Source organism: Scyliorhinus torazame, chromosome 3 (assembly GCF_047496885.1).
Source record: "Scyliorhinus torazame isolate Kashiwa2021f chromosome 3, sScyTor2.1, whole genome shotgun sequence".
In the NCBI taxonomy this organism is placed as follows: Eukaryota; Metazoa; Chordata; class Chondrichthyes; order Carcharhiniformes; family Scyliorhinidae; genus Scyliorhinus; species Scyliorhinus torazame.
Genome location: NC_092709.1, coordinates 282,904,978 through 282,921,066, shown reverse-complemented (window position 1 = coordinate 282,921,066; position 16,089 = coordinate 282,904,978).

Sequence of the window (16,089 nt, the reverse complement as noted above, 5' to 3'; positions counted from 1 at the left end):
TATGGGGAGGGGGATATGGGGGAGGGGGGATATGGGGAGGGGGGATATGCGGGGGGGGATATGCGGGAGGGGGGATATGGGGGAGGAGGGATATGGGGGAGGGGGGATATGGGTGAGGGGGATATGGGGGATATGGGGGAGGGGGGATATGGGGAGGGGGGATATGGGGGAGGGGGGAATATGGGGAGGGGGGAATATGGGGAGGGGGATATGGGGAGGGGGAATATGGGGAGGGGGATATGTGGAGGGGGGACATGGGGAGGGGGATATGGGGAGGGGGATATGGGGGAGGGGGATATGGGGAGGGGGATTATGGGGGAGGGGGGATATGGGGATATAGGGGAGGGGGATATGGGGGAGGGGGGATATGGGGAGGGGGATATGGGGGAGGGTGGGATATGGGGTATATGGGGGAGGGAGGAAATGGGGGAGGGGGTATATGGGGGAGGGGGTTATGGGGGAGGGGGGATATGGGGGAGGGGGGATATGGGGTGGGGCGATATGGGGAGGGGGATATGGGGGAGGGGTGGATATGGGGTGGGGGGATATGGGGAGGGGGGATATGGGGGAGGGGGGATATGGGGGAGGGGGATATGGGGGAGGGGGGATATGGGGGAGGGGGGACATGGGGGAGGGGGGATGTGGGAGAGGGGGAATATGGGCGAGGCTCACCCTGGCTGCTCTGACGAGGTCATTCACCGTCATGTGGCACTGGGTGCCTGTCCGTGGTGTCAGGGCCGCTGCGGTGACGGCCTCTGCCACCTCCCTCCACAGACGCCGGCTGTGGCGTGGGGCAACTCTGCGGCCGTGCCCGGGATACAGGGCGTCCTTCCTCTGCTCCACTGCATCCAGGAGCGCCTCCACATCGCGTGACTGGAACCTCGGGGCTGAGCGGGGGGCGGCCATCCAGTCGGGTGTTGGGCAGCAGCGCGGCCTTATGAGCCGCCACGCCGTGATTTTAAAATCAAAGTCTCTGGTCACTGACTAAGAAAGATTACTTTGCAATTTCAATACTTCTGCTTGACAATTCATAACTTCCAATTTTTCAAGTACTTCAAGCAGCACGGTAGCATAGTGGTTAGCACAGTTGCTTCACAGCTCCAGGGTCCCAAATTTAATTCTGTCTTGGGTCACTGTCTGTGTGGAGTCTGCCCGTTCTCCGCATGTCTGTGTGAGTTCCCTCTGGATGTTCCGGTTTCCTCCCACAGTGCAAAGATGAGCAAGTTAGGTGGATTGACCATAGTGTCCAAAAAGGTTAAGTGGGGTTACTGGGTTAAGGGGATAGGGCGGAGGTGTGGGCTTGAGTTGGGTGCTCTTTCCATGGGCAGATGCAGACTCGATGGGCCGAATGGCCTCCTTCTGCACTGTTAATTCTATGATTCTATGATTCAGTTGTTTTCTTATTGTCTGTTACCGACTTTGATACACCAGTAATATTTTGGATCAGTTCTTTGCTCAATTCGATCTCAATTGAACGATGCATTTTTATTCACAGGAACAACTTTCAATTTGAGACACTCAATATCATCCACCTTCTTCTTCATTTCCTCCAGTTTGCTTTGAAGTTCACAAATCTCATTGTTCTTTTACGATGATGTTCTAACAGTTCTGTCGTATTTCTTTTCAATTCTACATTAAACCAATTATTCTGATTTACTAGAACTTCATGGGCGCGATTCTCCGACCCCCCACTGGGTCGGAGAATCGCCGGGTGCCGGCGTGAATCTCGCCCCCGCCATGTCCCGAATTCTCCGCCACTGGAGATTCGGCGGGGGGCGGGAATCGCGCTGCGTCGGTTGGCGGAAATCGCGCCGGTCGGTGGGCCCACCCCCGGCGATTCTCCGGTCCGCGATGGGCCGAAGTCCCGCCGCTGCCAACCCATGCCAGCCGGCGTGGATCGAACCACTTTCCGAACGGCGGGACAAGGCGGCGCGGGCAGGTTCCGGGGTCCTGGGGGGGGCGTGGGGTGATCTGGCCCCGGGGGTGTCCCCACGGTGGCCTGGCCCGCGGTCGGGGCCCACCGATCCGCGGGCGGGCCTGTGCTGTGGGGGCACTCTTTTCCTTCCGCCTTCACCATGGTCTTCGCTATGGCGGAGGCGGAAGAGACCCCCTCCACTGCGCATGCGCGGGGATGCCGTGAGCGGCCGCTGACGCTCCCGCGCATGTGTCACACGGCAAAGTCATTTCACGCCAGCTGGCGAGGCGGAAATCAGTCCGGCGCGGGCCTAGCCCCTCAAGGTGGGGGCTCGGCCCCCCAAGTTGTGGAGAATTCCGCACCTTTGGGGCGGCGTGATGCCGGACTGATTCGCGCCGTTTTTGGCGCCGGTTGGCGGACATCGCGCCGATTGCGGAGAACCCCGCCCACTATTCCTAATCAAGTCATTTTCCACGATACTTCAAAAATTCTTCTGATGCTAGAAGCTTACCAAGTTTTAACTGTATCAACCTTTGTTAAATTTGCCTTGTCACGTTTATACTTTAGACAGTTCAAATCCTCAATCAGTTCTTTCACTTTTCCTGATTAATTTTCCCTTGTTCTTATCAGTTCTTATTTTTCATTAACCAACTTCTCTTTCATAGGTGAAAGTTGATTTACTGTGTTTCCTTAGGTCACCTGTTATCCGCAAAAAGTATCTAATTTTTCTCCATAGTAGTTTTCAAAAGTTTATTAAGATCACCACGATCAACTGCCTGTTGCAAGACAGTTGTCATCACATTACTGCCTCCACAAGTCAAATCATTACCTAGGGTGAAACCTATTTGTTATAACCTGCCTGTTTACCATTGGCTGGGGACTAATGACAATCCCACAATCCTGTGGGAGTATGAGCTTCCCCAATGAGGGGGGCGGAGAAATCATTAGCAGACTCCCTGTATAAATAAAGCTGGCCAGTTTGGAACTAGCAGGAAGGAGTAAGCTGCGGCTGGCGGCGGCGGCGGCGGCGGCGGCGGCGGCGGCGGCGGCGGCGGCGGCGGCGGCGGCGGCGGCGGCGGCGGCGGCGGCGGCGGCGGCGGCGGCCCTCACAAAACTGGTGATGATGGATAAAGTGAACAGCTGTCTACACTGCTGAAGCCACCTCCCTGGATTTTTGTTGGATACAGGTTGGAAGTTGTTTTCTATTATACCATGCCTCTGTACGGACGTTTGGATGTTTTTGATGCTGCGCTGGAAAGCTGGAACCAGTACGCACAATGGATGCGTTCTATTTCTGGGCAAACAATATCACTGAAAATGAGCGCCAAGTGGTCATATTGCTCACCGCCTGCAGCCTGCCTTAGGCGCATCCCCTTCTGTCTGAAAATGTCCCCCCGCACTCCTGCGGTACCTTGGGCGAGACGACGTCCGGATCGACGCCAGTGGCCGTCGGACATTCCTCCCCGAAGGGAGCCTTCTCTAGAACCAATGGATGAGGAGCCATGTCCGTGTCAGACTTGTAGGCGCCGACCCCGTCGCGGACACCGGTCCTGGGGGTGCCAGAGGCGCTGTTCCAATCGAAACTGGGACCAACCCAGGGGCTGTACCTTCCATGTGGATGAACCTGTGGCGACTACTCCCGAGGATGTGGAGACGGAGGACAACTGCCTGCAGCTACATTGTGTGGCCCCCATTAAGGTGACAGTATGGGTCAAACCCGCTTGAGTTGGACACTGGCGCAGCGGTCTCCGTGATCGCCCAGAGGACATTCGACCGCATCAAGCAGTGTATACAGACCCTTACATTAACCGACACACAGGCCAGGTTGGCCACCTACACCGGGGAACCATTGGACATGCAGGAACTACGATGACCCCTGATGTTTATGGATGCCAGGAGGGGCGTTTCCCATTTATCGTGGTGCGTGGCCATTGGCCCAGCTTGTTGGGTTGGGACTGGTTGCGCCATTTGCGGTTGCAGTGGCAGCACATCCTCCAAACAGTTTCTGGAGGGTTGACTGAGGTGCTAGGACGATACCCAGAGGTATTCCAGCCTGGTTTGTCACTATCGTCCCTGCTTCCACCACCTCCTCCGGTAGCGAGTTCCAGGCACCCACTACCCTCTGTGTAAAAAAAACTTGCCTCGTACATCTACTCTAAACCTTGCCCCTCTCACCTTAAACCTATGCCCCCTAATAATTGACCCCTCTACCCTGGGGAAAAGCCTCTGACTATCCACTCTGTCTATGCCCCTCATAATTTTGTAGACTTCTATCAGGTCGCCCCTCAACCTCTGTCGTTCCAGTGAGAACTAACCGAGTTTATTCAACTGCTCCTCATAGCTAATGCCCTTCATACCAGGCAACATTCTGGTAAATCTCTTCTGCACCCTCTCTAAAGCCTCCACATCCTTCTGGTAGTGTGGTGACCAGAATTGAACATGACTCCAAGTGTGGCCTAACTAAGGTACTATACAGCTGCAATATGACTTGCCAATTCTTATACTCAATGCCCGGCCAATGAAGGCAAGCATGCCGTATGCCTTCTTGACTACCTTCTCCACCTGTGTTGTCCATTTCAGTGACCTGTGGGCCTGTACACCTAGATCTCTCTGACTTTCAATACTCTTGAGGGTTCTACCATTCACTGTATACTCCCTACCTGCATTAGACCTTCCAAAATGCATTACCTCACATTTGTCCGGATTAAACTCCATCTGCCATCTCTCCGCCCAAGTCTCCAAACAATCTAAATCCTGCTGTATCCTCTGACAGCCCTCATCGCTATCCGCAATTCCACTAACCTTTGTGTCGTCTGCAAACTCACTAATCAGACCAGTTACATTTTCCTCCATCATTTATATATACTACAAAGAGCAAAGGTCCCAGCACTGATCCCTGTGGAACACCACTGGTCACAGCCCTCCAATTAGAAAAGCATCCTTCCATTGCTACTCTCTGCCTTCTATGACCTAGCTAGTTCTGTATCCACCTTGCCAGCTCACCCCTGATCCCGTGTGACTTCACCTTTTGTACTAGTCTACCATGAGGGACCTTGTCAAAGGCCTTACTGAAGTCCATATAGACAACATCCACTGCCCTACCTGCATCAATCATCTTTGTGACCTCCTCGAAAAACTCTATCAAGTTAGTGAGACACGACCTCCCCTTCACAAAACCATGCTGCCTCTCTCTAATACGTCCATTTGCTTCCAAATGGGAGCAGTTCCTGTCTCAAAGAATTCTCTCCAGTAATTTCCCTACCACTGAAGTAAGGCTCACTGGCCTGTAGTTCCCTGGATTATCCTTGCTACCCTTCTTAAACAGAGGAACAACATTGGCTATTCTCCAGTCCTCCAGGACATCACCTGAAGACCGTGAGGATCCAAAGATTTCTGTCAAGGCCTCAGCAATTTCCTCTCCAGCCTCCTTCAGTATTCTGGGGTAGATCCCATCAGGTCCTGGGGACTTATCTACCTTAATATTTTTTAAGACGCCCAACACCTTGTCTTTTTGGATCTCAATGTGACCCAGGCTATCTACACACCCTTCTGCAGACTCGCCATCTATCAATTCCTTCTCTTTGGTGAATACTGATGCAAAGTATTCATTTAGTATCTCGCCCATTTCCTCTGGCTCCACACAGAGATTCTCTTGCCTATCCTTCAGTGGGCCAACCCTTTCCGTGTCTACCTCTTGCGTTTTATGTACGTGTAAGAAGCCTTGTGATTTTCCTTAACCCTATTTGCCAATGACTTTTCGTGACCCCTCCTAGCCCTCCTGACTCCTTGCTTAAGTTCCTTCCTACTTTCATTATATTCCACACAGGCTTCGTCTGTTCCCAGCCTTTTAGCCCTGACAAATGCCTCCTTTTTCTTTTTGATGAGGCCTACAATATCTCTTGTTATCCAAAGTTCCTGAAAATTGCCGTATTTATCCTTCTTCCTCACAGGAACATGCCGGTCCTGAATTCCTCTCAACTTCACACCCGCCTTAGTATGGTTTTCCCGGACATTGGTGCAAAAGTACACCGCACACAAGAACGACAGGGAGAGGGTTTTTCTCGGCATCGGCCAATTCGGCAGTTTGCACCCAGTGACCCAGTGTTCGTTCGCAATTTTTCTGGGGGTGCCCAGTGGCTCCCTGGCGTACTCTTTCGCCAAACGGGCCCTATATCTTAACAGGTGCAAACCCAGGGTCGTCTCCAGCGCAAACATGGAGACCACGTTCGGTCCAGAAGACTATCCCTTCCAAAGATTCCCTGTCCCCGGAGCTCATTTCTACAGCCGCAGAGACCAGAGACAATGGAAAGTAGTCCTCACAATCTTCCTCTGGTGCCTCACTCAAAGCCTGCGCAGGTCGTTACAGAATGGCGCGGAGATAGAGCCGTCGAGATGACAGAGGCAGCAGACTCTGACTCCGAGATGGAGACGCAGGACCCATCAGAGGGGGAATCCTCAGGCCCACGGGCCGTGGATGTACAACCGTTGCGCCGTTCATCACGGAAGCGCCGGTCTCCGTCTCGTTACACGCCGCCCGATCCAGCGCCTCGTGCAAATGGTGTCCGGCCTGCGGCAAAACGAGTCCGACGCCCTCCTTCGCCAGGGTCTTCGGTGGATTCCTTGGACTTCGGGGAGTGGGGAGGGATGTTATAACCTGCCTGCTTACCATTGGCTGGGGACTAATGACAATCCTGTGGGAGTATGAGCTTCCCCAATGAGGGGGGTGGAGAAATCATTAGCAAACTCCCTGTATAAATAAAGCTGGCCAGTTTGGAACTAGCAGGAAGGAGTAAGCAGCAAGTGAGATTGCTGCTGTTGTGTGTATATATATATGTTATTGTAAATAAATGTTATTTCTTAGTATCCTTGAAACTCGTGCTGGATTCTTCGTGGCCCTCACAAAACTATTACTCCAATAGGCAATTTAGGAATAATTTGCACCGCAATAGTACCACTTATAAAATTACTTCTTAACTTAACACAAGAAACAGGTTAATCTCTTCCATTAATATCCCTTACTAATACTTTTTCCTTCATAAAACTTCCTGGAATACAAATTGTACCATCAGCTACTCTCAATGATTGATCTGCTCCTGTATCTCGTAACATTTTAATTTTTTTTACTTGTTCTATTAGATGAGTAAGGGAAAACTTCTCCCGTTGAAACAAAGCATCCAAAACCTCCAAAAGCCTCACTTCCTTACCAGTACTCAAATAATTCTATGTACTGCCTTGAGATCTATCCCCTTTCTCATTGATTCTCATAGAGCATGTTTCACCTGTAAATCTGCTGCAGTTTTAACAACCATTTATTTTTCAGATGCATCCTTTCCTACTACTGCAACTGTTCTTCCATTTAATTTCCAACAATCTGCCCTAATGTGTCCTACTTTGTTACAATGGAAGCACTCCGGGATCGGAATGCCACTTCCACCCTCGGCACCTTCCTTTTTGAACTGAGGTGAATTTTCCTGATCATACCCACCTGCTCCATCTCTTTCTTGACTATTTTTTTTTTCTCCTTCCCACTTCCTACCCTTATGTTCACAAGAATGACTGAAAAAAGGTTTGGTTCTATGGGCCACTTCATAAGCATGAGCTAACTCTGTTGCCTCTCTAGTAGCTTTAACATTTTGTTCCTCAACATGCATCCGAATAACCAAAGGAAGTGAATCTTTAAATTATTCTAAAATAATCACCTCTCTAAGGCCTTCATATGTTCTCCTCATCTTTAACACGCATATCCAACAATGTAAATTATTTTGCATCACCCTCTCAAATTTAATGAGTTTGAACAGTCAGTTTTGTTGCATTTCAAAATTTCTGCCAGGAACCAATTCATACACATTAAGGAGAGCTTTCTTTGCTATATCAGAATCTACAACACTTCTTCTGACAATAATGCAGACACCTCATTAGTTCTACCTACCAGTCTACTTTGTTAAAGCAATGTCCACATTTTGTTTGGCCATTTCATCTATCTAGCTACTTTTTTAAAAAGAAATAAAGAACACATCCACAACCTTTTCCTCAAGTTTTAGAAGAGCTTGTATACGTTTAAATATTTTCCCACTATGTTCATGTCTAGAACTACTTGCTTCCTCAACCTGCTCTGGTGTCTTTTTTTTTCACTACCAGCATTTTAAGTTGAAATTCTCTCTCTCTCTCTTGCTGTCTTTCTGCCATTGATAACTTTTCCATTTCCAATTTCCTTTGAAAAGCTCTCTCTTATTCCTGCATTTCAACTTCCTTCCGTTTTATTTCTTTCTCTTCATCTTTTCCATTCATTGAACCTGCGTCCCTGGCGCTGTGAGGCAGCAGCGCCAACCACTGTGCCAATTGTTTCAATTATAATTTAATTTTAATCCATTCAATTTCCTCACTCTTCAAAATACTTTATTTGGCAACCCTTACAATTTTAAATGTTTCACTGTGCTTTCAATAATCTCATCTTTTCTGACCCCTACAGGTAATCCCAACTGCAATCTGTCTGCCAATTCATGACACTATTCATGACACTATCTGTAAACCAGTCAGTGTTACATCTTCGGTCTTTAGCGAAGTCTTAGGAATTTCCAATGCCATTGTGGATTCTGACCTGCACATTATACCCCACAGTACCTCCAATTTCTTTGTCCTGTACCTCAGTACTCCACTTACTCTTTCGTAAAGGAGTCGCAGATCCCACCATGTGTTCGCGGACATCTTTAACCTATCCCTACTCTGCTCCAAGGTCCCCATCTGCTTCAAGAAGATCATACCGGTGCCAAAGAAGAACCAGGCAACGTGCCTCAATGACTATTGTCCAGTGGCCCTGAATTCAGTTGTAATGAACTGCTTTGAGAGGTTGGTCATGAAGCGCATCACCTCCATACTCCCAGAACGCCTTGATCCACTGCAATTCGCATACCGCCACAACCGATCCGCAATAGATGCCATCTCCCTGGCCCTACACATCCCTAGAGCATCTCGACAACAAGGACTCCTACATCAGACTCCTATTTATTGACTACAGCTCCGCCTTCAACACCATATTCCCAGCCAAGGTCATATCAAAGCTTCAAATCCTAGGACTTGGCTCCCCACTCTGCAACTGGATCCTACATTTTCTGACCAACAGACCACAATCAGTAAGAATGAACAACATCTCCTCCACAATAGTCCTCAACACCGGCGCCCCGCAAGGCTGCGTACTTAGCCCCCTACTCTACTCCCTATACCCACACGACTGCGTGGCAAAATTTGGTTCCAACTCCAACAGGTTTGCTGATGATATGTCTATAGTGGACTGGATCTCCAAAGACGATGAGTCAGAATACAGGAGGGAGATAGAGAACCTAGTGGAGTGGTTCAGCGACAACAATCTATCCTTCAATGCCAGCAAAGCTAAAGAGCTGGTCATTGACTTCAGGAAGCAAAGTACTGTATACACCCCTGTCAGCATCAATGGGGCCGAGGTGGAGATGGTTAGCAGCTTCAAATTCCTAGGGGTACACATCTCCAAAAATCTGTCCTGGTCCACCCACGGCGACGCTACCACCAAGAAAGCACAACTGCGCCTATACTTCCTCACTAAACTAAGGAAATTCGGCATGTCCACATTAGCTCTTACCAACTTTTACAGATGCACCATAGAAAACATCCTATCTGGCTGTATCACAGCCTGGTATGGCAACTGCTTGGCCCAGGACCGCAAGAAACTTCCGAGAGTCGTGAACACAGCCCAGTCCATCACACGTACCTGCCTCCCATTCATTGACTCCATCTACACCTCCCGCGGCCTGGGGATAGTGGGCAGCATAATCAAAGATCGCACTCACCCAGCTTACTCATTCTTCCAACTGCTTCCGTCGGGCAGGAGATACAAAAGTCTGCGAACACGCACGAACAGACTCAAAAGCAGCTTCTTCCCTGGTGTTACTAGACTCTTAAACGACCTTCTTATGAACTGACCTGATTAACACTACACCCCTGTATGCTTTACCTAATGCCGGTATTATGTAGTTACATTCTGTACCTTGTGTTGGCCTATTATGTATTTTCTTTTCTTTTCATGTACTTAATAATCTGTTGAGCTGCTCACAGAAAAATACTTTTCATTGTACCTCGGTACATGTGACAATAAACAAAATCCAATCCAAATCCAAGAATCCTTTCTCCATGTTTTGACATCCCTCAGGAGCCCCCACATTTTTGTTGTGATCCAAGTTGATGTTTTAACTGGACGGTAAGATCCCAGGATGGAATCCTGACTCAAAAGACCAAAAATGTATTTTAATCTGATAAAATGTGGAGGATCAGAGTCACAGGACTGCTAATTAGTTTTAACAGCAAAGACAAATGCATTTATTAACATGAAGAGTTGGATTATTAAACAATACTCCTTAATTATCCCTTATCTTAACAAATACACACATTATACAATTAACACGGATTACAAAGTATAGCTTAAGTTATAATTATCTTATTAAATATACAAAGTCTATTTTAAGCATACCAGATGACTGTGGGGAAATACACTCTCCACTCTGAATGGCAAGTTAATGTTCATGGATATCTCCTTAGAATACACCCCACCCCCGAGAAGATTGTCGTGCGTGGGTTTCCTCCGGGTGCTCCGATTTCCTCCCACAGTCCAAAGATGTGCAGGGTAGGTGGATTGGCCATGATAAATTGCCCCTAGTGTCCAAAATTGCCCTTAGTGTTGGGTGGGGTTGCTGGGTTATAGGGATAGGGTGGAGGTGTTGACCTTGGGTAGGGTGCTCTTTCCAAGAGCCGGTGCAGACTCGATGGGCCGAATGGCCTCCTTCTGCACTGTAAATTCTATGATATGAGAATTTCCAAACTCCGCTCCAAAAAACACACTTTGACATTTTCTCTCAAAAGTATGCTTTCTCTTAGCAGTTTGCATTTTGAAATCCAGACCAAGTTCCCAAATGAACTTTTAAACAAATCTTCTGCTCCACCTTTAACAGGGAATCCAGTCCAGGATTTCACATCAACCCCATTAGAATTTCTTGGACTTGACTGTTGTGCAAAATGCTCACAATTGCTTTAACCCTCGATGCTAGACTGTATTAAAATGAGATGTTTTGTGGTACAGTGGTGGCACAGCTGTCTCACAGCAGCAGGGACCAGGGTTCAATTCTGGCATCGACTAACTGTGTGGAGTTCGGACATTCTCGCTACATCTGTGTGAGTTTCCTCTGGGTTTTCTCTCATAGACCAAAGATGTGCAGGTTAGGTGGATTGGCCATGATAAATTGCTCCTTAGTGTCCAAAGATGTGCAGGTTGGGTGGATTTATGGGAATAGTGCAGGGGACTGGCCTTAGGTGGGGTGCTCTTTCGGCGTCCTTCTGTACTGTAGGGATTCTATGGTCGACCTCTAAAGTCTGATGTCCCACTTTAAATCTAATTATTGAAATTGTGTTTTTAAATTCAGAACACTTTGTTTATTCTTCCTTGAATTCTTCTGAACAACACCTCAGTCTCTTAAATTCAGGTGTCTTAAACTTTTATTCTGTCCCAATTCAGTGGTTTTCTGGACTGTAAATCACACTTTAGGAATCTTGCCTCTTTGCAGATCCTGTACTGTCCAATCTTTCTTCTGACTTAGTTGAGAGATGCTCCTCCCCGAGATCCTTTCTCCAACTGCCCACCTATTCAGCTAAAACTAAAACTTAAAAAGCTTCTGTACCTTACAAGGCCCCAGTTATTAAGAAACAGCCACATGCTTATTCCTGTTATTCATTGTGCTGTAGCCCTCTCTAAGTACAATAGAAATACAGTGGGAACGTAACCAACCCTCAAACATACAAACACCTTGGTCCAGCATGAATCTAATTACAGGTTTTACCCTTCCAGGCACAGAAATATTAAATCAAATCAACTTAAAACTATACCACATTACTAATGTTTACCAATACGAAAATAAATCCCTTCAAATTACCTTTGTTTTCCTAAGAATTGCCCAAGCTGTCAATCCATTACATTGTCTGTCCTCTACCATGCACTCCAAACTCACGTATTAAAGCCTTGCCAGTCATTTGCATTTACTACAAAACATGGAATGCATCTACTATAAAAAAGTAAAAGGTGTATAATCAGTAGGAGTGGTGAGCAGCCCTGGTATTTAAAAATCATGGTGATCAGTCTTACACAACCATAGAAATGTTTGCAATATTGTTTTCACAATAATGTGAGTTGTGCACAAGTTATATCAACCTGTAATTTCAATGGCTGATCAAGTATATATTGAACTGTTTAAAAAGGACATTGTAAAAGCAAGAAAAGACACTAACTTAAGATGGCTGGTACAAGTCATTTGACATCACATTAACCATTTTCTGGAGCATTCCAATATGAATTACAATTCAAACATGCCACAACATCCTTCTAGGGAATTCCACACCTTCTGATGTTGAGAACTACTTCAAAAGGATTTTCTGGCAACTCTAGTCAACCTCATTTTGCATTTCTATAAGGCAATCCTCACAAACGGACACAGACATTTTACAAGTACAATGGTCACATGGAAAGGTGTTTTTCTTATCTCATCAAGATAAATATTGAATCATTCAAAAGCTCAAGGTTGGAATAGTATTGGCTATGGGACAATAGCCACAATCAATTCAGTCACCACTTAAATCACGGATTCCCAAACATTTCCAGCCATGCAACCCTTTTGACCTCCCTTGAGGACTGAAGGAACCCCTGAGAAACCTCTTTATCATCTTGAGCAATTAAACCACAAACAAATTATTATTGTGCAATAGGTACAAACATACCCAAAACACATTTAAAGTTGTTGCTGTCTTATACGTATACATTAAGTATAATTTTTTTAATGTTCTGTTTTTCCACAAATACTTCCAAGTCTTTCTTTTTCTCATTTTTAATGGGAATATCTACCCACACCCAACCTTAGCCACTCTCACCCTCACCCACTCACCCTCACCCACTCTCAAACTAACTCAATCTCACCCACTCATGCACTCACCAACTCTCGCCATCAACCTCACTCGACCTCACCAACCCTCAAACACTCACCCTCATGGAGTCTCTCCTTCACCTATTCTCACCCTCAGTCAGCCTCACCCTCACAAACCCACTTTCCCTCTCTCGCCCTCATCCAATATCACCCTCCTTCACCCATTCTAACCCTCACCCACATTCACCATCATCCATTTTCACCCACTCACATCCTCAAACAATATCATCCACTCTCACTCTCCCCCTCAGCCACTCTCACCATGACCCACCCACTCTCACCCTGATTTATCCACTCTCATCCTCACCCGCTGTCACCCTCAGCTTCACCCACTCACCCTCATGCACTCCCAAACTCACCCACCCTCAACCTCACCCACCATCAACCTCACCCATCACCCACTCTAACCCTCACCCACAGCCTCATCTGCTCTCATGCTCACCCATTCTCACCCTCACCCTCTCTCTCACCCTCACCCACTCTCAACCTTACCTTCCCTCACCTAGGATCCATATCCAAGCTTGAGGCAGCCTGCTGGATGCCAAGTCATAGGAAAGGGTGAGTCACATTGGCTTGACAATCCCAGAGTCTCCTGCCCACTTGTCAGTAAATGGTTGCCCTCCTCTTTCCACAGCATCCAATATGGGTGCCAGGGCGCCCTCCGTGAACCTTGGAGCTGGCTTATTTGCTGTCATGCTGTTGATTGGACTGTGTGCAAGTGCTGTGGGCCGTTTATACCCCCTTGATTGAACTCCTCAGATGACCCTGGGGTGAACGAATCAGACGCCATGCGCCATGGGGCGCTGGGTTATTTCAATAAAAAATATTTTTCCCCAAAGCATCTGACAATTCTGGTCTAGATGGGCTGAGGTTTTTGTGCCAAAAATGACACTTAGCCAATATTTTGGGAAGATTCCGCCCCAAGAATCTTTCATCGAAAATAACCTCAGGTGCAAATATCATCAACCTCAGCAAATGATGGATTGAGATTTAAAAATAAATGGTCTCCTTCAGCTGCAGTTTTATATGAGCCTCGACTCCTGGAATCTCCAGCATGGAAACAAATCAGTGAACGCTCAATTTCTTACCTTTCAGCATCGTACTTTAACTCGGTTAACAACGTAACTACCCACCAGAATGACGTGTAAATTTTACATGCTTGTGTGTGTGTGAATGTGGGTTGCAAAGGTCAAGATACGGGTTTGCCTGAGTGGGTTTTTACCTCAATAAAAATGAATCTCTTGTTTTAAACTCGAGAAAAGCCAGTCAAACTGCAAATGGTAAAGCGCAGAGTGAGTAAATGCTTTCATCCTTACAAACTCACAAAAAACCCCGTTGCATTCCGTCTTGGAGTGATATGATATAGGAGCAATTTTTACTCCTCCTTACGTGGCTATAACATTCTCAATTTAACGATGCAATGTTAATGGAATATCCTTCTGGCTAGTGTCAATGTCTTGCCAGTTTTTGATCGACACACCAATAATATTTGAAATGTCAGGCGTTAAGTTTACTCGCCTAACGCGTTTGTGTAAGAAATAACTAATAAATCCATTAATATTTTTAGCTCTGGCAGAGAATGCTGACAATGTCACTGCTAGCACTGATGAATCACTTTAGTATAAACAGAATCATCTACATTCAAACCCAGCTGATTCCAATCCTTTCTGTTTCAGTAAGCGTGGAACATCAAGGGAGCTAACCCATCTTTCAGAATTACCAGCAATGTTTCTACAGTAATACTGCAGTTCTCGATTTGACAATAATAGCTGCTTTGAGAGTAATACCAATCAGAAGTACTGGGTTTTTCTACCCTGTTCAGGTCCATTGTCAAGTTCAGCACATGCTGACTAAAGGTCAAATATAGCCAGGCAATGTGTAGCCTTGCATTTACCCAGCATACATCAGAAAATTGAATTGCACCATAATCTTCCAATATGGTAGTGTGTGAGATCCTACTTGGCTACCCACAAGTGTTGGTGCAGAACGCTATTCACCAGGAAGCTGGTGAAGTTTCTTCAATTAAAGGGAGGCATGTGGCGCAGTGGTTAGTACTGGGACTGCGGCGCTGAGGACCCAGGTTCGAATTCCGGCCCTGGGTCACTGTCCATGTGGAGTTTGCACATTCTCCCCATGTTTGCGTGAGTTTCACCCCCACAACCCAAAGATGTGCAATGTAGGCCACGCTAAATTGCCCCATAATTAGAAAAAAAAATAATTGGGTACTCTAATTTTATTTTTAAAAGTTTCTTCAATTATTAACAAGTGAATGGTATTTGTCAGCTTTTTTCTAACATTAAAAATTGAAAGAAGGTCCAAGAAATTACATTTGGCATAGCTATATCTGAATTTTAAAATTAAAAATTAGCGGCGTGATTTAACTAAAGGGAACCAAGTCCCAAAGCGAGTGCGTTTAGCCACGTGGTTTCCGGCGCCTGCTATCTAACATGCCCCCAGTTAGATAAGGGGCCTCAGCGGGGAACGCGCAGCCCAGGCTGCACAGAGCCCTGTTTTCTGCACCAAGGAACTCCGTTCGCTAGAACTCCTCAGTGTAGTGAGAGATCGGGCACCAATTTTAAATGGCGTTCCGATCTCTGGAGCCCCTGACGCAACCCATGATCCCTCCCGAAGACCCAACTCAATTTGAGGGGTCCCTCACACACCCCCAACACCCACAAAGGGAACCGCTTGCCCGATCACCGCCGTGCAAAAAATGCCAGCTTGGCACCCTGGCAGTGCCCCTAACAGCTGGAAGTGCCACCTGGGCACCTTGGCAGTGCCAGGCTGGCACACAGGTGGCACTGCCATGGTGCCAGACTGGCAGTACCAGGGTGCCAGTCTGGAGCTGCCAAGGTACCTGGGTGGCACCAGCAGTGTCCGGTTCCACCCTGCTAAGAGGGAAAGAACCTTGGGGCCCCTGGTCCCCTGGGAGACCCCCACATGTGCCGTTCCGTCTCGTCCCCACTTGTGGTGATGAGCACTGAACGGCGTTTGCCCAAGATCTCCGATGCGAAGGGGTTAGATACCAATCATTCGGGTACCTCAGGAACCTGCACATTAAAATGAGATGAGCTGCCTCGCTCTCATATGCAGATTGGCCAAAAGGTGACCCTGCCCACAATAGGCGGGATTCACATCGCAAAGTCTTGCGAGACCGCATTAGATCTCGTAAGGCATTGTGAG